This window comes from Lycorma delicatula, chromosome 1 (genome assembly GCF_047948215.1).
Source record: "Lycorma delicatula isolate Av1 chromosome 1, ASM4794821v1, whole genome shotgun sequence".
In the NCBI taxonomy this organism is placed as follows: Eukaryota; Metazoa; Arthropoda; class Insecta; order Hemiptera; family Fulgoridae; genus Lycorma; species Lycorma delicatula.
In genome coordinates, this window is record NC_134455.1 from 356059921 (window position 1) to 356076288 (window position 16368).

The following is a 16368-nucleotide window of genomic DNA, read 5'->3' on the forward strand; positions in this document are numbered from 1 at the left end:
CGCCGTTTTCTTGTTCGTTATGTGCAACTAAAAATTCCCGTTTACATATTTCTACGCTATTTCAAATCCAAGCTAATTTTTTGTGAACTTATGATATTGTATACCAAATACAAATGTTTGAAAAGTGACGTTCTGAGATAAAGATATATTATGCGGTTCTATAAATATACTATGAAAAATTATTGTGAAAAATACAAAAATTATCATTTAATAGAAAATATTATGAATTTATTAACAAAATACGAAGATAAACATGGAGATAATTTAATCAATAAATGTAAAAATGAATGTGAGAAAATATTTTAAATTTAAATTAAAACAATCCCTTTCGGCACGCTGGAAGGCGGAGGTAGATTTCACCGGTGCTATGTAGGGATAAAAAATATCACCACCTTAAACTTAAGAAAAACTTCAAATTTACTAAATACGATAATGATTGCATGAGAAAAAAAGTTTCACGTGTTTACCATACGACAAGCCCTATCTTCTTAGTATTCCAGCAAAAGTTTCGTCATCCCTTGCCGTAAGGATTGATCATATCAAAAATTGTTTCAGATAAAAGTTTTATGTAAGGTTTAGAGGACTAAAGACCACTTTAAACCGATTCTATACTGTGCCTGTTAAGGGAGGTATGATTTTTTTGTCTTTGAAACCCCATTTTTTCCACTCCCTGGGCCAAATGAATGAATGGTGATATCAAAAACCTTTACTTAGGTAAGTTTTAGGCCCTTATCCAAAGAATAGTAGGAACTTTAAATGATTTCGATATTTTACTTAAGAAAGTTATAGCGATATTTTGTTTTTTCGAAAAAGCCCCCAATTTCCAGCCCAGTGGTCCGAATTTAGCCGTTAACAAACTCGATCCAGATTTTTGGACGAATTATTTTTAAGGAACAATTTGAAAGTAATTGGCGCAAAATTTCGGCAGTTATCGTGCCCAAAAGAAAGTTATATATATATATAGTATATATTTGAGCTGACGGTGGTTTTGGGGTCTGGGAGATGTGAAACGCGAAGGTATATTGAGATTTTCCTGAAGTTGAATCATGTTATCCATTACAATAGAGGTAGCTTTCTTATGAAATCTACCTAAAATTTAAATTTAATCGCTATAATGTTTTTTTAAAGTAATACGTATAGTTAGTTAGAAATTGAAACTGCAAACAACAAAACAAAATTAAATAAACACGAAATCATCAAAGAGATTAAATAATATGATATGAAAAATTATTTTGTATTTAAACAAGTTAGATGTTAAAAATTAACAAACCAAAAAAACATCTGACAACAAAGTTGTTATACTTTTCTGGCATTGGTTATTTATTCTTACATAGTGAAAAAATAATGATACATAAAAAATTTTAAAAAAACTTTTTTTCTTTGTTCTGAGAGGATCTGAAGGTCTGGATTGGGTAGTCATTACGAAAGAGAGAAAAAAGTAAAACAGCACATCAACATTATTTAAAGTTTTTTAAATTTATAATTATACCAGAAACGCAAGAAGAGTTTAAGCATCAACTATAATAAAAGAAAACAATACGGTAAATAACATTTATGCTACAAGAACAGAAGACTTAACTGAGAATAATTGAATAAACATTACATTCACAAAATAAAAAAATACAAATTCAAACACATAATTATCTTACTGCACGAAAAACATAGCACGACCAGTCTTAACGAGCACAACATTTTACTTAAAAAATAATCTAATTTTAGTTTTTATATATTATATCCGACAATACAGAAACAGCCGCGAGCAGTAAGTAAAAATTAAATAAACTCTTTAGATAACTTAAATCTTGTAAAGAGCTTGACCCGACGATTTATTGATAACAAAAAAACTACGTACACAGCACCGAAGTTAATACACCCAACGTACGAAGAGAACTGCCCGACAAAACAGTTGACATCGTCATTCGCACACAGGTTAGAATAGTAATAATAAACAACCTTGGATTATGTTGTTTATGAAACCATTCACTGATTTTTTGACACTAGCTTGTTATTGCGAAATCGGCAAAGCTGTAGTTTCTCGAACAACGATGTGTCTGCGACCTTAACCAAAAACTGAACATTCTTAATTTAACACTTGTTACTTTCGAAAGTGTTGGAGAAATTATAAACTTTTCGTGTAATTTATGTAAATAGAATTTTTCTTTTGAAAAAATAAGCAGTTTTAAAACAGATTATTTTATTTATACTTAAGGATAATTATTTATATTGTTAAAGAATTATGTTTATTAAGTTGAATGGAAGAAATTTTAAAACCTTCCACTGAAAAATCTACAACCAATAAAAAAATTAATCTAAGATTTTTTGGGAGGTGGTGGTGAATTAGGATGAAATTTTGTTTTAATATTAATATTATTATTATTGCCATCCCCAGAATGCCTGTATTTCCCCGGTGTACGGGACGACGCTGAGCACACCTTTTTCAAATGTGCTTGGTGGGCGGCAGATCGAGGGACACTAGAGGCGGATCTCGGAGCACTGAGTCCTCACAACGTGGTTGCGATGATGCTCCATGACCTTAGCAGCTGGAAAAGTGTAGCCCGATTCGTCGGTAACATTCTCAGGGCCAAAAAGGTTGACCTGGATAGTCCTAAAAATTAGGTAGCACCTAATCAGGCTAGTATAGGAGGACTCGACCGGAAGTAATGTGTTAAACGGTTCCAGGTCGAGTCCTGGTTGAAAGGGGGGTGGTTTTAGTCGGTAGTCTGCTGATAGTGATTGGATAATACCATCAACGGGAGCCCGACACTCCGTGCGTAAATGCATTTCCACCTCCCTCCGCAAAAAAAAAATTATTATTATTATTATTATTATTAAAGTTTAAATAAACCAAAAAATGTTTTAAAAGATTAAAAAATTGATATCTTTAAACTTTGATGGCTCTCCCACCTGAACTGATATTTTAAATTTGCGTCTTTTTTTTCACGGCAAAACCAGAGTAGGTATTTTTACATGTTTATTTTTACATGTTTCATGTTCATCAGTAAACATTGAGGGTAAATTATGGAAAAGTACATGCTTGAACAACGCGTAGAAATTGTAAAAATAACAATATAACAAGTTTTCAAAAAAGAAGATATTTTGCGATGAAGTATATTTTCTTCTTACCGGCTTTGTCAATGAAAAATATTGTCGAATTTAAGAATTAGAAAATCCAAAAAAGATTGAAGAACTTCCTTTGCATCCTCGACGGGTCACGGTTTGGAACGGAATTTTGGTTAGGGATCGATTGGAGTTTACTTCTTTAAAAATGAAAATGGAGATTCCATTACCGTCAATGGAGTTCGATATCTTATTTCAAACTTTTTATCAAATAAAATTAATGATATGTATGTGGAAAACATGTTACACTAACATTCCATAATGCAAATGAAACCATGTAATTATTGAAATAGAGATTTAATGATCGTATTATCTCTCAGCTAGGTGATGTGAATTAGCCGCCAATATCATGTAACTTTACACCGTTGGACTTTTTTCTTTGGGATTATCTTAAGGATGAAGTGTATATCATAAACCACAAATAATTGAAAACCTCAAAGAAGAAATTCGACAAAACATTGCCGACATTTTTCCAGTAATTATGTCAATAAGGTTTGGAAACTCTCTTGACACAAACTCTTTTGATCCAAAAGTGTCCTATCTTGGGTCAAGCAAGACCTTTCTTTGGTCAAAGTTTTTTTGACCTTTTCTTGGGCCAAAATTTGACCTCTCTTGGGTCAAAAGAGTTTGACCCAATGAGTGAATATCTGCAGCCAAGGCCCTGGCTCACATTTGTCAGATGTTTTGTATCACACATAACCTACACGTTACTAACAAAGCAAAAATATTATCAATTAGCAAATAAAACATGTGGTTTTATTAAAAAATTAAAATCTTAGCTTATTTTGAGACACCTTTATAACGATCCGATTCAATTACGGCTTTGATTTGATCTTTAACAACTTTAGGTCGATCAGAACTTTGGTCAACTTTGAGTGAAAAATCTCGAGAACGAAAGTTTTTAAACTAATTCTGATACGTGCTTTCTGTTAGGCCACCAACACCATAAACCTCACATATTTCTTTATGATCTTCAGCCTTTACCGAAATAAAATCGTAAAATATATCAAAAATGTTTTTTTTTTTTCACTCCATATTAAAATTAACTATAAGTTAACAGGTGCAAACAAAATTAAGCGCAATTTGGTTCTAAATTTTACTAAAAGTGACAGCCATCAAAGGCCAAAATAAAAAAATCATAACATTGACGTATGTCCTTCAAAACATACATAAAGCTATCTATTTGTGAAAACCAAAATTACTTTCTTGTGAACCGCAAATTATTATTTTTTAATCCCAAGTTTTTCAACTATTTATTTATTTTATTTTATTTTTATTTTTTTTGATATCATGAAAATACGGTGTATTTCATAATTAGTTCAGGATATCTTACATTGCAATCCTATTATACTCATAAAAATAAAGTACAAAGTAATGAAGATGAAAAATCAAAAAAATGTCTTCAATTCATTTATGACAGTTTTTTTGTTTGAAGAAATTTTTTTCACCAAAATAAAAAATAATCATAAAAATCAAATCCCTTATTAGTTATACTTGATTAGAAAATACATACGGGTCGATCTGAGAACTTATTTAATTTTTTTTGACTTTGGTTAAAAAATTTAGTGAACAAATTCCAAAAACTTTTATCTCAATAATTTCCGTCGGAAAAGTCTAATAGTTAAACTAGTCATCACAGAATAAGCTTATTTTGAAGTCGAGAGTTTTAAGAATCGAGTCCTTGTAAAGGCAGTTGCTTTTATATAGATTTGAATACTAGACTGTGGATACCGGTGTTATTTGGTGGCTGGATTTCAATTAATCACATGTCTCAGGAGTGCTCGACCCGAGTCTGTTCTAGACTACATGTTTACAGGTACATTACAATTACATTGCATTACGTCTGCATCTACATTAGGACTGGTAAACCGGTAGTAGTAATTACATCTATATATACACACACACACTCAGACCCGGCAGTTAGTTAAAAACTGGTTGAAGAAAATAACAATTTTTGAAAAGTTGAGCAGTAATTCTACACTCCAATCGATGAAATTTCTTCCGGGTCTTTTTCATCTAATTTTAATTACTAACAATATGATGTGGACACTACATTACTTCCTTGTACGTCTATTAAATTACATATACACTTTTTTTTAAAATGAAAAGTACATAAAATTTTATTTCATTAATAACTTCTGATATTTTTTCATATATATATATATATATATATATTTTATTATTATTATTATTATTATTATTATTATTATTATTATTATTATTATTATTATTATTATTATTATTATTATTATTATTATTATTATTATTATTATTATTATTATTATTATTATTTATCGTAAAAAATATTTACAATCAATCAGAGGTTAATAATTATTAATAAATTAATGTATTTAAATTTTAAAAAAATAATAAGATGAAGTCTGATTCGAACCGATGCACTTTTCCGTTCTAAGATCCAAATACTTCATTAATTAAAAATTTATTTGGCTATAACTCTGGAACCAATTAAAATAAGTACCGTTTATGAAATATCGTTAAAAAGTTCTCAATGAGAGCTTATTTCTACAATTAAGAAAAAGTCCAAATTTCAATTTTTTTTGGATTTTGGGCTTATTTGGACATTTTTGGTTCAGTAGATTGCAATCAAAAGGGGAGGTGCATAACTAGATAATACAACAGTGTTAAATCAAAAATTTCAACATCCACAGCTAATCGTTTTTGAGTTATGCGAGATACACATGACGTCACGCTGAAACTAGTAAAAATGGATTCAGGGATGGTAAAAATGGGTATTTCCGTTGAAATGTGAAAACCACAATATTTCGCGATCAGAATACTTCCTTTACTTCGTAAAAGAAAGTAAAAAACTATACGTACATGGACAAAATGTCTAACAATTAAGAGATTATTTTTTAAGTCTTTTTATTTTAAATATAAGATGAGATCTTTTTAAATAACTTACAAATCCATCGAAATATAAACGAAAAAACGGAATCAGAAGGTAAATTTCGATTAATTTTTTTTTTTTTTAATTGGATAAGAAGGTGTTAACTAGAAAGAAAAATGCCTAGTAAAAGAGCTGTACTATAACCAGAGAATAAAAGTGAGGGTAGGAGACGAAATAACAGGAAGAATAGGGACTGAAAGGGGAGTGAGGCAGGGATTCTGCATTTCATCAACACTGTTTAGCATATATATCTGAAATATTTAAATTCTGTCTTAATGGGGAAAAGATAAATAACGATCGGAGAAAAAATAATAGAATGTATACATTTTGTTTATGATGTGGTGGTACTAGCAGAGAGTCCAAGTAAACTAAATGAAATGCATGATTACTTTAATGAAGCTTGCAAAAGTCAGGATATGAAGAACAACAAAAAGGAGACAAAATATATGATATTAGGTGGTAAAGAAGTGGAGAGGATTGAAATTAAGATAGGAAATGAAATTTAAGAGCAGGTGAAGAAATTTCAGTACATAGAGAGCTTTATAACTGATGAGCCGACTTGCACAGTAGAAATTAAAGAATATCAAGAAATAAGTAAGCATTCAATAAGAGGGGAAGACTGCTATGTAGAAAGTTAAACTTAGCGTTAAGGAAGAGATTAATGAAACGTTTTATTTGGACGATGAGAAAGGCAGAGAGAAAATTGAGATGTGGGAGCGGCGCAGAATGATAAATGTCAGATGGCAAAACCGTGTAACAAATGAAGAAATACCAAGGAGAATCGGAAAGAACAAGGAAATGTTAAATGTTATTGAATGTAGGAAAAGGAACTGGCTAGAAATTGTATGAGAAGAAGGTGTTTATTAGTAGATGAGATAGAAAGAAGGCTTGGTGAATGGAAGGAAAGGAAGGAGAAGGAAGAGATGGATAGGATTATGGAAAAGGGAAAATATGCTGAAACAAAGAGGTTAGCAAAGGATAGAACACAGTGGAGATACGATTTTTAATTGGGGAAATTTAATTAAAAATTATCATATACCGTATTCCTTTCTATGAACAAAAAAAAAATTGGACTGCATAATTCGCAGTAAAGACAAAAGAGGTTTCAATTAGACGAAAAATAGTTTTATTGCGCCAAATTAAAAACATACTATTTAGATTTTCTGGAAAACTAAATTTTTGTATTCCTACAATTATTTAAGTTTTAATATAGGGATAAATTCTAACATAGGTAACCAACTAATCTTATGTTACATTAATGTTTTTAATAAACTTCACTACTCAAGAAAGAATACATACAAATATTTTTTTGAAAGGAACAAAATCAATAAATTCGAAATTATAATAAATAGTTATTGATTTAATAAAATTTAAGATTTCCAATTTTTCTAAACTCATAAAAACGGGAAAGTGGGCGTAAAAAATTATAAAAAAATTGGTTTAAATAATACTTGAATCCAAATTCCCTATTTAACCGAATTAAATTTTTCGTCAATATGAGGGAGTCACATGTATTTTATTCTCCTTGGCATTTATCCAAAAAGCTGAGTCCTTCCACAGTAATGTAGTATTTATGATCTTCAGTTGAATTGCAGTGTGGGTAAATTTTTATTGCATTTGCTACAGTATTTTTTCTCAAAAACTAGAGAATTATAATATTTTAAACAAATTAAAATAATTTATCGAAAATAAAAATTTTACACAGTTAATTCTAAAACTTTTTGAAAACACATATAATTAAACATTTTATAATTAAAAAAGTGTAAGTATTTTCCGTTATCTGTTATCAACCTTCAGATCCTGTTCTATTTCTGAAGTCTACTAATTATGTCAACTTTGTGAATTCACAATTTTTTTTTCAGAAATAATTAAAAATTTAATAGATGTTTCGATTTTGTTTAGTTAAAAATGAATCTCACTTGTCTTACCTCAAATATCATACACAGTAATGTAAGATGATGTTTCAGTAAGAGACGTCAGTAAGTCCGATAAGGTGCAAAGCTTGTTTTGACCATATTACTTACGATTTATCATTACGGTTTATATAGAGTTTATATACACATTATCTTCAATCGTACCCTAAAGAGTTAATAAAAAATTTTTATTACGCTGAAAATTTAACGAACTTAAGAGAAATCCCCAGTTATATACTATTTTAGAATAATTTGGCTTTACCAAAATTACACTAATTTAAAACATTTTTCTTATTCGTTTTCATTACTATTGTTTCTTTTTTTTTTTTAATTTTACCCATTATTAGTAATATCAATTCAATAAAAAATGATAATTTTTGAAAGTTAAAAAAATTCTGAAGTTCGTCTTCATTTGCAAAATTAGAAAATATTTACAGTAAATTTATCTAACGATAATTATTTCTTTAAATTTATCACAAATAGTTTATTCCTTACGTTAAAAAAATCAAGGCCTTAAATCTAAAATTTTTCGATACCATTGAATATATCACGAAATACATTTAGTAAGTTGATTGATGTTAGTGGAAAATTTGAGAAGTATATATTTTTTTTCTTCTTAGATATTATTGAATTTAATGAACAAAAGATGATCAAATAATTATAAATGCTTTCTCCAAGATAAAATGGAGAAAACAGAGAATTGATGTCGTTATATAAGCAGAACTAAGATAAAATTCATGTTCGAGTTGCGATGACAAAAGTTCATGTACTAGTTGACTTTCAAATAATCATAATGATATTGTGGCTTGTACGCGGCTCGATCAGGATATTGAGAGATTGACAATTGAACATTTTTATATAATTACAATTTATTAGTTTAAAAACATAAGTAAAACAAGACAAACCAATAATAATGACAATAGTAGTAATAATAATAATAATAATAATAATAATAGTAAACGGCAATCATAAAACAAGTAAATAAAAAAGAGTATAATAATCCCAATCACAATAATAATTAGAATAATGGCAATAATTGCAACAGTAAACAATAATAATAATCATAAATGTCAATAATAATAATACACAGAGATTACATACACAAAACAGATTTTAAAGTAATCGCCAGGATTTATTCACAGGTAGGCAAATAATGAAAAACAGAATTCAGTCCCATTGACAGAAGACATAGCAGGACCGCCAGTCTTCACTTTTAACCACTAGTCTTGTATTAACAACAATAGTAAAATAAATAAGACAACTACAAAGTTCTTTCACTCAAATACATTTGCTGTTAAACGTACCCTACCAGTTTATGAATGAAATTTAGTACATTATCTCTTTCACTTATAATCTTACAGTAACTAAACGAACCATTACTTGCGAAGTTATCATAGTTGCACCGACTTAGTTCATTTTGAAATTCGCTCTTCACTGACCTCCTCGCAGAATATTCTCGCGAACTGATTCGCAGAACTCACATCGCAGTTTTCATCTCGTAGACTCTCCTCGAGGAACTGATATCATAACGTCCACGTAGACACATTTCGTAGTACTGATTTTTAACTGGTCTTCCCCGGAGTATTTATACTCCTATCCTCTTTACCTGCCGGACCGGACCCAACTCGAAGCGTGAGAACAATCGACCGAGCCCTTTCGTTCCCATGCATTCCTAACCTAGGTACGGTAACTCTTCTCGCGGAACGAACATCTGTTTAGGTGTGTTTCAGTGGGCAGTATTAAAAAAGATGATTATTAAATGGACCTGTTATCTTTACTAAAATAGTTTTTTTTAGTCCCTTTCTGGATTCCTCCCATTATTATAATTTCTACTACTTTCTTCAAAATTGGCAGGAATCCGTTACTCAGGTCCACTATACCGGTCTTGTTACAATATATATATATATATATACCATACCTATAATAATTAACCATATAATACCTTCTCAAATAACCAAAACTTACAACTTGATTTTCGAGTAAATTCTTCTTAATATTAGGTGTTTTTAGTTTATTTAAATAACGAAAAATTATTTTATTTTAAAATATGCATTATATTTTTAATATATTAATTATACCGGATAATTCAAAAAGGACTTCACAAATTTAAAAGCATATAAAAATTTACTGAGATAATTTACAGATTCGGTTGAGGTCTCATTTCATAGAAAAACACATCACGTTTGTCACCCAACATTCACTTTGGACATCTATTCTAAATAGATTCACACAAAGGACAATACGGACTAAATACTAAATAGGGACTAAATACTAAATAGGGACTAAATACTGAATGATAAAAGTCGCCGACCACTATAAATACCTAGTAGGGATTATATACAGAACATGAATAGACAAAGCATCAATTGGAAATAGAATATTAAAACTGGAGAAGCTAAGTTTATTACCAAAGACATCTGCAATTAAAAAAATCTGTACATGAAATTACATTAGATAATTGTTTTAAGATTATATGGCACTGAAATATTACACCTAATCGACCTTAAAAAGTTGCTGAAGACTGAAAGAACCTTTCTGAGGTTTCGATGGTACAAAGGTAATAGACAAAGGATCAGACAGAAATCCAACAAGAAGCTCTACCAAAATCAAGAAGACCTAGAAACAGCGATAAGGAAAAGAAGGTTAAATTTCTTGGAGCGAATGATCTGGATGGACAAATATTTGACAAGTGAAATATGCAAAGCAAATCAAATTATCTGAAACAGTTGAAACAGCAACTCCAAAAGATAGGCTGAAAACAAGATGACTGTTGTTTCGAAGGATTATTTTCAATATAAAAGTTCTTCTGGCAGAAAAAAGAACAGAAATGAAATGGTCTGATGAGAAAAAACGAAGCCATGAGAAATGTACAGATGAAGAGAAAAGAAGGTAGAAAGAAAGGATATTTTCATGTTAACTTAGTATTTTTCCTTAAAAATAAATGCATATAAAAATCATTCAAATAAATTAAACAATGTATTTACGTAAACACTATGATAAATAATAGGAGTCATATATTGTTTTATGTGAAATTAAACTGGTTTCTCATAATAGTGGGGTGAAGAAGGAGTTGATATTTCTAGGATGAACTGGGTTATTTACATTAAATTTAAGTTAAAGCCTTATAAAACAAGATCAAAGTATGAATTGTACCGTGTGTAAAACCGTAGCATATGATTTTACGGTTATTGAATTAAGCGATCGGTGAGTGTATTTTAAATGGCCACTTAAATTTACACAGTAACAATAAGATATTCTGTTTATTTTTTCGTCTATTTTGCTTCAATAAAAAACTGATTTTTCAAAGTTTTTCTTTACATTTTATTAACCTTATTTACATTAGTGTTCCCAAAATTAAATTCTCTGCAAGTTTTGTTTCTAAATTTTCCGCATTTATTAATCATTTAACAAATTTATTGTACTACAAACCTAAAAAAAAAAATTGTTTTTCGACCCCGAATTTTGTATTCTATGTCGGGACCTGTCTTGGACCTATTTTATCCTATTTCCTAACTCAAATTACATAAGAGTTTACCCCTTAATTTGGGTCCCAAAAATTACAGTAGGGCTTGTATTTATTAGAATAGCTGAAATCCGGTGAAATCATTCGCTAGCCGTAACTCGAAAACAAAAGGTTTCCAAACCTATCTTTATATGAACCTTTTTTTATTATTTTCATCACTAGAACATGTCCTGAACGTTTCTTTATTCCTTCGTTGGACACTCTGTATAAAATAAAAATCAAGAATCAGTTTTTACTAACTCACTTGAATTTTTCTTAATTTATAACAAATTATCGCTACTTCTCGTACTGCAGGTTCATTTTTTTTACCGACAAACAGACATTCCATGATAAATTACATTTACGTAGACGACTAACGATTGCAAATGGCGATCAAGTTCGATCATAAAGTTACATCTTTACATTTTTTCTCCAGGCATCAAAAAGTAGCTCTAATTTAAATAAACCACAATAATTTAATCATTTTATTTTGTTTGTTTTCCTTTACAGGTAAACTTTTATACTATTTTTACCTAACTTTATTTGTATCTTATTTCGAAGATAATGCTTCCCTAAAAAAATGCTTTTCTGTTATACTGGAGCCACTAAACATTTTCCATATTTACCGATATCCACATTCATTTAAATTATTAAATGTTATAAAATTGACTTGTAAACTTAAATGAAGTAAGATAATGATGAAAATAAGATTTACTTTTTAATCAGTTACAGTATTCATGACACAGCGATGTTCTTCTCCGCCTGTGGTTATGTTTAAATTAAATTTACTTAAACATCGTATTTGATTAGTGTAAGTTAAATCAAGTAACCTAGAATGAGAGCCGTTTCTAATATACTTCCTTATTATGCGACAAGTATCTGTTATTAATCCTTTCTGCATACTGGTATATAAGTAGGTTTTTAAATATTAATACCTCCTTGACGGAATACGATAACTTCCTCGCTGCACTAATAATCATTGATACAACCCCTCACCGAACTGTTGGCATAAATTTTCCTCAATCTGATTCGCCAGGTCATAATTTTCTCAATTCACTTCTTCCTAAACTTAGACACAAGCGTAATAGTAACATCAATGAACCATTTAAATTTTCGTTCCTAAATAATAAAAGATATGATTGTGGTCCGTTTTGTTTGACCCTTAATTGAGTAATAGATCTTATACTAATTATTCTCAATCACGGAAAGAAGTGAGTAATACTAAATTCATTCTCTCATTAGGCTCTAGCCTAGAACCATTGACTGATTATTTATCTTAATCACATTATTGTAACGGGACGTGTTTACTATTATAATTATTATAATATTACACGTGATTACTATTAGGTCAAAATTTAGCATTCTGCAAAAATATATTCTACAAACTCGTTTATCTTTCTATAAAGCAAAGAAAAACAGATCCTTACGCTTAGATAGTTAAATCCTTCATAACATCCTTTTTGTAGCCTAAGCTAATATCTCTATTCTGAATTGCAGAAGTCCTTCGGTCTCGCCAATAACAGTTTTGTACTGTAACTAGGCAAACGAAACAACGCAGACAATAAAATTAACTATGGCAGACGATGATTTGTATGCTGAATGAAGCTCCTTTTAATTCCAACCATTCAGGATGCTTTAGTTTTGAAGCTTTATCCAGAAGTTTCAAATCATCACATATACAGCGGAGTTAAACTATTGTCTTATTGACAAATCTCTCTTTGGAGCAAGCTAGATACATAACCCTCACAAAGAATTCCCTGAGATTCTGCCACTGTTTTGCATGCATCAAACAGAAATCCACAAATTTGTGTGCCCCTTACTCCTAGTAAGATCAAATTTCTCAATACAGCTAGTTGGATGATAGTTACGGCGCTTTGTGAAGATTACACGCCCTGCTCTATTTAATCTAATTTCTATTAGATCCGTCCTGTTCCAATAGATAACTCTCAATCTACAGCGAAAATTTTCAAAACTTATTTGATCTACCATCCTGTTTTCAGATAAAACATCTCAGCGCTACCTCAAAATCTACTTTATTTAAGTTTATAAAAAAAAAGGTGAAGTGACAAATTGGCGTTATTTTATTATTTATACTTTGCATTTCTTTTAATACGCAACCAAAGAAAAATACTTTTTAGAAAATTTAATACAATAATTTCGGATGAAGAGGTTGACAGCACTCACTACCTATTGTTGTCGTTTTATCTAGCTGATATAGCTTTCTATTTCAATTTTTTATTTTTTTTTGAACAGTTAGTTATTTTTACAAAGTCATTCCCTACAAGAGGGAATTCAGTGGCGAGAACATGTTCGGTCAAGTATGGAGGACAAAGCCAAACAGACGTACCAAATTGTCTCTTATGGGGCAACTCAGACTCCGGGTGGGCGATGGGGACGAGCTACAACTTGGTCGATTGAGGAGCTGCAACGGGCGATCGAAGATGGGTCCCTGATGCCGATCTTGAACCGCTGGTCCTTAGGGGCTGGTCCGAGGACATCTTCCTGTCCTCCACTCTTATTGAGGGTACTGACAGTTTGGACGAAGGAATTGGCCCCGCCTGGATTGTTGATATGGCGGTTGGGATTTTCAGCACATGACAGTACTTCTGAAAGCTCTGTGGCTTAGGGACTTCGCCACTGCTGGCAGATTGAAGCCTGCCTGGCCAGATCCTCCTTTGCAGTCGACTATTCGGGATCTCTCCGAAGAGGATAGCAGTTGTGAGGTCGCACTTGGGCGGATCGATTATGCTCTGGTCAACGGATCTGGGGCGGGGGATCGTGAGGTGTCCTCTGCTATTTGCAGATCCATCCCACGGGTGTTGAGAATGTACAACATCGGTGAATGTGCTTCTGTGGTCCACAAGGACGGGTCGGACACGTCTTACGGCGGTCCGTGGAGTACGCAGGGAGATGGGGAAACGCCTTCTCGCACATCTGATTCACGCATCACCATCTTCGATGCTGGCAAGTAAGAAGCGACCCGCGGTCGTAGGAATAATTAGCTTTTAAGACATCCTGACAGTATGAGACAGAATTAGATATATCTTGCTGTTTACAAATTACAAATAAAATGGCAGAAGTCGATTTCTTTTACAATCGACTGCTAGTTTTTAACGAACATTTTTCAAAAACATCTTAGAAGTTCATCAGTATCCGATTTCGTAAATTTTTGCCGGCGGTGTATTTAGATTATTTTGGCAGATTTGTCAGTTTATTTTATTAAATCGTTAACTGTAACTATCTAAATCTTAATCTAACTTCTACGTATTTTGTATCGAAGATTGATGTTTAATGTAAAACCTATAATTTTACCATCACGAAATTTAGAATGAATTAAGATTATCATTTGAACTATATGTCATTTTTAAGCTAAATTTGATGTTATAAAGTGTTTGTGTATAAATTTCATATAATACAACTACACTAAGGTAACAATTTTCTGTTCTACTTGTATAGTTCTGGAAAAGTATTCACAATTTTACCCTGTTATGTTATCTGTACTACCTGGTTTTGGTCGCTTTTCCGAGAGAAAACGGCAGAGTACAGGAGTGTGTGAGCCCTACTTAATAAAAAATTTAAGAAATTATTGTCGACTTACATGACTCAGTGGTTCCTTTCCTGCTTTTCATCCTGCAGATCCTGCGTTCAAATCCTCATCAGGCTTAGATATTTTTGACAAGTTACAAAAATTTATCTCTCATCAGTAAATGTAACCGGATAGTTAGCCTTTAGTTGCTTAAAAAAGGGAATAAATTGTAAAGTATTATTTATTGCTTTTCTATAGTTCGACTCGACCTATATTTGGGAAATCAGTTTGTTTATCCATAATAATCGATCATTTGTAATGCTATTGTCACAAGATTATTAAATGGTTTTTCGATTATAAATTATTATATTTCATAATTAATTATAAGTAATAAATAAAATAAAAATAGTGAACTGGATGTAATATTTATAATTTGATATTTCAATAATTATAGACTTACGTTTTAGATTAAACATATTCTTTTGTAAAAGCTATTTAGAATCGTATTCAAAAACATCGTTAGGGAAAGAATGAGAGAGAGAATGGAAAATATTATAGTAGACTCTGTAAATAATTTCAGGTTTTTCTAAAATCTATAATTTAAAGAGTCGTAAAGTATATGAATACTGTTTTAAGAAAATATATAAAAGGAAACAAATAAAATTAAATCATAAAACTTGACAATTTTATTTTATTTTACATTTAAAAGGTGCAGTACAGAAACAAAACAATTCATAAGGGTTGCAAGACAGTGCAGAGTGAAAATTTTTGTAATATGTTCAATATGACCTACAAAAATAATCACATATATCTTTGAATATAAAGAACACATGAGATCTCATGTGTTCGTTATATCTTAATTTTAATTTTCTTCTCGTTTATCCAATTTATGTTGCATTGCATTTACATTTTATTTTGTAAAACAACAAAATATAAAGAAACCTTTAAATGGAGTAAATTAAAATTTACTGGGAAAGAAATTTACCCAATTAAATAATTCTTTAGTAAATACAATATAAAAATTTGATGTGGACACCACATGACTTCCTTGTACGCCTATTAAATTACATATACACATTTTAAAAAGTTCATAAAATTTTATTTCATTAATAACTTCTGATATTTTTCATACTTTTTGTAATTATTATTTTTCGTAAAAAATGTTTACAATCAGAGGTTAATAATTATTAATAAATCAATATATTTAAATTACAAAAAAAAAATGAGATGAAGTCTCATTCAAACCGATGTATCTTTCCGTTCTACAGTCCAAATATTTCATTAATTAAAATTTAATTTGGCTATAACTCTGGGACCAATGAAAATAAGTACCGTTTATGATATATCGGTAAAAAGCTTTCAATGAGGACTTATTACAGCAATTAAGAAAAAATCCAAAATC